Source organism: Penaeus vannamei, chromosome 19 (genome assembly GCF_042767895.1).
Source record: "Penaeus vannamei isolate JL-2024 chromosome 19, ASM4276789v1, whole genome shotgun sequence".
Taxonomy (NCBI): Eukaryota; Metazoa; Arthropoda; class Malacostraca; order Decapoda; family Penaeidae; genus Penaeus; species Penaeus vannamei.
In genome coordinates, this window is record NC_091567.1 from 16449552 (window position 1) to 16457051 (window position 7500).

Consider the following 7500-nt stretch of genomic DNA (forward strand, 5'->3'; position numbering starts at 1 on the left):
GGCCCTTTATGTTGCGCTCTGTGGGCCTACGTCTCTTTGAATGCGAGTGTAAACACGGTCATGAACGGAGCTTTTTTTAAACTCGGGGATCAACATTTTGTTTACACGCTGTGCACAGGGAATAATATTTTTCATCGGTTATCCCTTTGATTTCATTGCGTGATTAATTATTTCCCGGTCTCGGAACCTGGCCAGTTTTGTTTCCTCAGATGCCCCACGTGTTTAGGATCGGTCGCTTCTGCTCATTCGCGCTCAACTCTTTTCCTAGCTTCTTCTATTTTCTTCTCCTTCCCTCTCCTCTCTTCTCCTCTCCTCTCCCCTCCTCGCCTCTCCCCACCTAATAATGTGCACTCCCTAGATTATTCCTCCAGCTTCTATATCCTCCCCCCTCTCCCTCTCCCCCCTCCCTCCCCCCCCTCTCCCCCAGGGCGATCGCGTGGCATCCCATCCAAAAGGCATTAGAAGCCCCGGAATCACAATTAGAATGCACGCGGAAAGCCACACTGAAGAGGGCGAAAAATCCGGAGCGATCCTGCATTGTCCTTGCGAATCGTTGCGGCATTCCGTCTCTTTATTCCTCTCCCCCTCTCTGCCTCCCCGCCGCCACTCCCTCTTGCCGCGCTTTGGTGGCCACCGCGTGCGGCCCTCGCTGCCTCTCTGGCCTCGCTCGCTTTCTTTTCTTTCTTTTGATCTTTACTCTTTCTCTATCTCTCTCTTTCTCTTTCTGTCTCTCTCGTTCTCTTTCTCTCTCTCTCGTTCTCTCTCTCTCTCTCTCTCGTTCTCTCTCCCTCTCTCTCTCTCTCGTTCTCTCTCTCTCTCTCGTTTTCTCTTCTCTCTCCTTCTCTCGTTCTCTCTTCTCTCTCTCTCTCTCTCTCTCTCTCTCTCTCTCTCTCTCTCTCTCTCTCTCTCTCTCTCTCTCTCTCTCTCCCTCTCTCTCTCTCTCTCTCTCTCCCTCTCTCTCTCTCTCTCCCTCTCTCCTCCCTCTCCCTCTCTCTCTCTCTCCCTCCCTCTCTCTCTCTCTCTCTCTCTCTCTCTCTCTCTCTCTCTCTCTCTCTCTCTCTCTCTCTCTCTCTCACTCTCCCTCCCTCTCTCCACCACCTCCCTCCCTCCCTCCTCCCTTCCTCCCTCCCCTCCTCCCTCCCTCCCCCCTCTCCCTCTCCCCTTCCCCCTCTCCATCTCTGCCTCCCCCCCTTTCCCTCTCCCTCTCCCCCTTTCCCTCTCCCTCCCGCCTTTCCCTCTCCCTCCCCCTTTCCCTCCCTCCCTCCCCCTCTCCTCTTCCTCCCCCTCTCTTTCTCTCTCACTCCCTCCTCCTCCTCCCTCCCTCCTCTCCCTCCCTCCTTCTCTCCTCTCTCTCTCCCTCACTCTCCCTCTCTCTCTCTCCCCCTCCTCTCCCTCTCTCCCTCCTCTCTCTCTCTCCCTCTCTCTCTGTCTCTCTCTCTCTCTCTCTCTCTCTGTCTCTCTCTCTCTCTCTCTCTCTCTCTCTCTCTCTCTCTCTCTCTCTCTCTCTCTCTCTCTCTCTCTCTCTCTCTCTCTCTCCCTCTCCCTCTCCCCTCTCCCTCTCCCAGTCCCTGTCCCTCTCCTTTCGCCCTCTCCCTCTCCCTCTCTCTCTGTCTCTCTTTCTCTCTCTCCCTCGTCTCTCTCTCCCTCTCCCCTCTCCCTCTCCCCCTCTCTCTCTCTCTCTCTCCCTAACTCCCCTCCCCCTCTTTCTCTCTCTCTCCCCTCACTCCCTTCCCTCTCTCTTTCTCCCCCTCTCTCTCTCCCTCTCTCTCTCTCTCCCCTCTGTCTTCTTTCCCTCCTCTGCTCTCCCTCTCTCTCTCCCTCTACTCCCTCTCCCCCTCTCTCTCTCTTCCTTTCGCTCTCTATCTATCTATCTATCTATCTATCGCTCCCTCTCCCACTCCCTCCCTCCTTCCCACCCCCAACCCCCGTTCGTGCCTCGGAGGGACATGGCACTTAGGAGTTCCCGTTTAGTGGCTCCGCTCCCTTTACAGCCCTATGCGGCGCCTTGTCCCTTTGATGTCCCTGGGTAGCCACAATAAATTCTCTTTAGTCCTTTGACGACTAACTACCCTTCCCTCTCCCTCCCTCTCCCTGCCTTTCTTTCCCTGCCCCTCCCTCCTTCTCCCTTCCTCTCCCTTCCTATCCCTTCCTATCCCTTCCTATCCCTGCCTTTCCCTCCTCCTAACTCTCACCTTCCTTTCCTCTCTCCTTCACCCCTTCTACGTTTACTTCTTGCTTTCCCCCTACACAATCATTTAGTGACTTACTCCACCTCAGGCCTCTCTGAAACTGCTACTCTTCCCCTTCTTTTTACGTTCCTTTTGCGGCTTACTCCCCCTCTTCTCCCTTCCCCTCGCCCACTCTCCCCTGTCTTCTGCATTCCTTTCGTCGCTTCCTCCCCTCCCCTTCCCTCGCCCAGTACCCTCCTACTTTTTGCATTCCTGTAGTCGGTTCCCCTTTTCCCTCCCGCCTCCCCTCCCTCCCTTCACCTCTTTTCTCTGCTGTCATGTAGCAGTATGTTGCCCCTACACCTCTCTCCCTCCCTCCTCCCTCACCTTTCGCTCCCCTCCCTCCCTCCCTCAGTCTTTCGCTCCTCCTCTCCCTCCTCCCTCCCTCCTCTCTTTCACCCCTCTCCCCCTTCTCCTCTCTTTCCCTCTCTCTCCATCTCCCCCTTCTCCCCCTTCTCCTTCACTCTCCCTCACTCTCCTTCACTCTCCTTCACTCGCCCTATCCCTATACCTCCTCACTCTCACTCTACTCACTCACTCACCACTACCACTCTCACTCTCACTCTCACTCACTCTCTCTCTCTCTCTCTCTCTCTCTCTCTCTCTCTCTCTCTCTCTCTCTCTCTCTCTCTCTCTCTCTCTCTCTCTCTCTCTCTCTCATATCCTCCCTTTCCCTCCCTCCCTCCGTCTTTCCCCTAGTCACTCTCTCCACTGGTTTACGGACCCTTGCAGTTACAGGTTTCGGGTGGACCATGTCGGGCAGCGAGAACCTGTCTCTGTAGACTGTCATTCAATGAGACAGGTTGCTGGCAAGTGTATAGTCCCTCGTATAGGAGTCAGCTGTATGAAATGTCATGACTGCAAACATTTTTTTTTTCATGTGTGGTGTCAGTCAGTCGATCAGTCAGTCGGTCAAGCGGCGGTTAGTCGGGCGGTCCTATAGTCAGTCAGTGACTTATTAATTCAGCCACTCACCTTAGCCAAGTCGTCCTTGAAAGTCGTGGCAGTCGGTTCGTTACTCACACACGCACAAATTCTCGGCCGGATAGTGGAGGTGACTCATTAACTCCCTGGCACCTGCTATGTCTCCTCTCCTTCACTCATTAACTCGCACCTTTTGATACTCCTCCACTCCCTCACTCATTCACCTCCATACAGCCTCGCCCATTCATTCCTTCACACCCCCAGCCCTCCCCCACTCCCCCACTCCCTCATTCTCTCGCTCACACCCACTCTGAATGAGCAGAGCCTACATACTGACTCGTGTGCCGCCGCTACTGAGCCCCGCAGTGCGCACATATGCTGCTTCAGGTCCACTGCCGGCCGAGCTGGCTTTTTCAGGGCTTCTTTTTCCTATGAGAAGTGGTTGATTTTGCGTTTTTGATCTTGCGAAACCTTTTCTTTGATGTTGTTCTATTTTGTATATCCCGTTGCATTTTTTTCCTTTGCGGGGGCTTGCAAACTATTTTTTTCTTTTTTCTTTTTTCTTTTTTTGAGGGAGGATTGCAGTTATCTTTGGTGGTTTAACGTGCCTTTGAGGGAATAAACTTGGAATTTCAATTATAAGTAAAGATCTTTGGCGTTGTTTGTGCATACTATAACAGTTTCTTTTATTGTCGCCACTTTGTCATCTGCTGTAAGTCGAGTTTTATGTTTGGTATACTAGAGAATAGTATTTTTTAATGCTTTATTCTGAACCGTATTTATGTTGACAAATGTGGAAAGGTATGATGAGAACGAACAGGTATTTCCTACACAATACAAGAGATGTATTTAGCCGGTTTCGATTATATCTGACGAAGATATAATCGAAACCGGTTAAATACATCTCTTGTATTGTGAAGATATTCGTTCTCATTCATACCTTTCCACAAATGCTTTATCCTGTTTAGCTTATGACAAACTACGACTTTTTTTCATTTTGCTATGATTATTTTACTAGAAAAGGAAAAAAAAATTACTTTGAATTTAAGAATACGGAGGCGACTGTGCCCGTGCTATGTTCTCGGTGCACTGACTCTCATATACCCTCGTGGCGGTTTTTGTTCCCTGGAGGTCAAGTTGGAATTATGTAGTTACGAACTGCACCGCCGCTCGAGTCCGCACGGTGAGGGGAAGGGAGGAGGGGGCTACTCCCTTCCCCTTCTCCTTTAGTGGGGGTTGTCCTATTCCCCTCCCTCGTTAGGGAAGGGTTGTCCTCTTTCCACAGGGAGACTTCAGTTAGTTTGTCTGTTCGTGTGGTGTCTGGTAACCTTATTAATTTTTACAAATCCGTTTATTAGTGCATTGATTACTGCGAGCGTAATGCAATAGTTAGTAGTAAATTGATTATGCTATTATCTGTCATCTGTGAGTGCGATGATGGTAGAGCACAGCCCCTTGACAGCTCGGCAGTACTTCTCTCCCGTCGTTGTCGCTGTTCCCGCCGACAGCAGCCTACCCCAGGAACTGCTGCTGTTTCCACCGGCAGTCTTTGGGTGTGGACTGAGTGTACAGCACTCCACACCTCACACTCCCCACGTTCCACTCCCCCTACTCTTACCCACCCTCCCTCCCTCCCCTTCTCCTCTCGGTCCTCCCCTCCTGCTCCCCAGTGCCGACCACCCTCCTCTGTCCCCTCTCCCTAACTCCCCTACTCCCACTCCCCCCTTTCTGTGGCCGCCCCTTCCGCACAAGGTCAAGCAGGTCACTGGGAGACTCGGAGACTGGGTCAACACGTTACGTCAACACTGCGATGGCGGCGCCACGCGAGATGGCCGAGTCGCCGGGAGTCAACACGGGGTATTGACTCTGTCTGTCTGTCTGTCTGTCTGTCATACTTGGCGATTCTCTCTCTCTCTCCCTCTCTCTCTCTCTCTCTCTCTCTCTCTCTCTCTCTCTCTCTCTCTCTCTCTCTCTCTCTCTCTCTCTCTCTCTCTCTCTCTCTCTCTGTCTCTGTCTCTGTCTCTCTCTCTCTCTCTCTCTCCTTCCGTTCCCTGTGTTTCCCTCACAGCTCCCCTCGTTCGTTCGCTGCCCTCCCTCTTTCCCTCTTTCACTTTCACCCTCCCTTCCTTCCGCTTTCTCATTCCTTCCTCTACCTCCTGTTTTCACCCGCTCCCTCCCTCCCTCCCTCTTTCCTTCCTGCTGTCTCTCGCTCCTTCCTCCATTCCCTCTGTCTTCCCTCTCTCTCTCTCCGTCGCTCCTATTTTCTTTCCTTTCCCTCCTTCTTCCCTCCACCATCCTCCTCCCTCCCTCCTTCCCGCTTTCTTTTGTATCCTACTTTCTTCCTTCCTTCCCTCTTCTTCCTCCTTTCTCCGTCTCTCTCCCTGTTTTCTATCGCTCTTTCCTTCCTTCCCTCGCCTACCTCTACCCGCCACCCTGCTTTCTTTAGCTTCCTCTTTCCTTCCCTCGTCTTCTTCTCTCCCTCCCTTCCTCTCTTCCTCTTTTCTCCCTTCCCTACCTTCCACCTGTTTTTTTCCTTCCCCCTCCTCCCACCTCTCCCTCTCTCCCCCTGCTTTCTCTTGGCCATTCCTTCAGTTCTTTTCCCTTCCTCCCTTCCTGCTTTCTCTCGTTCCCTCTTTCAGCTTCTGCATAGCCTTCCCTCTTCACCCTACCCTCTGCCGCCTCCACTCCTTCCGGTCTTTTATCCTCTTCTTCTTCCCCCACTTCCTTTCTTCCTTCCGTGCTCCCTTTCCTCTCTTGATTATCTCGCGTTTTTTTTTTTTTTTTTTTTTTTTTTTTTTGTGTGTGTGTGTGTGTGAAAGTGTTGTGTGTGTGTGTGTGTGTGTGTGTGTGTGTGTGTGTGTGTGTTCAGCGTATTTTTTCGTATTTCTTGACTTTTGGGTTACCCCATTCTCTGTCTCCCTAATATCTTGTATTATCTGTCATCTGTTTTCTTCCCTTTTGTTATGCCTTAACGCCAATTCTTTTTCTTCTCTTTTTGGTTTCAATTTTTTGTTTTCATTCCCTCTTTTGCTGCTTATTTATCATTAGTATTTATTATTTTCATTTATTCCTTTACTTATTTTTTACTCCAGTTTCTCTCTTCCTTTTTTGTCCATCTCTACGTTTACTCCATCGCTTTTCCCTTTTCTATATGTTCCTCCTTTTATTTCCATCTTCCCTCCTATTTCCATTTTCCTTTTTCCTTCTTCGCCTGAACGTTCCCTCTGTTAGCAGGTCATGCTCATCATATTTTTCTGTTGTCTCCGTTGTCTTTAGTTTCTTCCTCACTTTTATTTATATTTTTTACTTTTTTATTATATTTTATCTATTTATTTACTTTTTACTTGTTTAAGGAAAGTTAGGCGTCTCTTTTGCGTTTTTTGTTTTTGGGGGGGATTAGTCTCGGTTCTTTTCCCTCTTTTATTTACTTTGGGTCAGTCGTCTCGGTGTACTCCCTTTGTCCTGGTTTCTTAGTTTCATGTTTATTTTTCTTTTAATCCTTCGGTTGGTGGTTTTGTTCCTTCCCTGCTTTCCCATCCCTCGTTCATTTCATTCCTCCTCCTCTTCCTCCTCCTCTTCTTCCCTTCTTTCGCTGCTTTTCTTCTTTGTCTTCTCTTTTCCACCAGCCCTCCACGTCCTCCTCCTTCTCTTCCTCTTCTTCTTCGTCTAAATCATTCTTTGTTCATCTTCTTCGTCTTTCTTCTTCGTCATCCCTCCCTCCTCCTCTCCTTCTCCGTCACCATCCCTTCCTCCCCATCTCCTCCTCTTCTACTTCTTTCTCCCTCTTCCTCCTCCTCTTTACTTCTTGTCTTCTTGCTCTCCGTCCCAACGACCTCCTCTCCATCCCTTGCAATTTTTCCAGAATGCGATTATCGGTAAGGAAGTCCCTGTTGCGTTATCAAGATGCCGCTCCGCCGTCAGGCAGCCTCGACTGAAATTAGAAGATGGAGATCAGTTGGCCGAGGGAACGAGAGAGAGAAAGAGAGTGAGAGTGAGAGAGAGAGAGAGTAAAGAGAGTGAGAGGGAGAGAGAGTGCAGAGAGTGAGAGAGAGAGTTGAAATGAGACAGAAGGAGAAAGTGAATAGGGCGGGGTATATGAGGTAGAGGGAGAAAGGAAAGAATGAGGACGGGTGGTAAGGGTGAGGTCGAGATGGAAAGTTATTGAGGGAGATTGATTTGGAGTGAAGAGGGGAGGAGGAGTGGATAGAGGGAGATACGAGGAGGATTAGATGGATAAGGAGAGAGAAGACTGGAAGTTAGTCCATTTGCGGCGACGCATTGCTCGTCGTCAGGAGCGGAACGCATGGGCACCAGCGCCTCCTGGCTCCGGGCAGCCGAGGGCACAGGT

At 50.4% G+C, this 7500-nt stretch overlaps 1 protein-coding gene across 1 annotated transcript in view; it reads left to right on the forward strand.

The window, feature by feature from the left end:
* The window catches only part of LOC138864930 (uncharacterized), a 43590-nt gene that overhangs the window by 26708 nt on the left and 9382 nt on the right, over nucleotides 1–7500 (forward strand). The window lies entirely within an intron of this gene.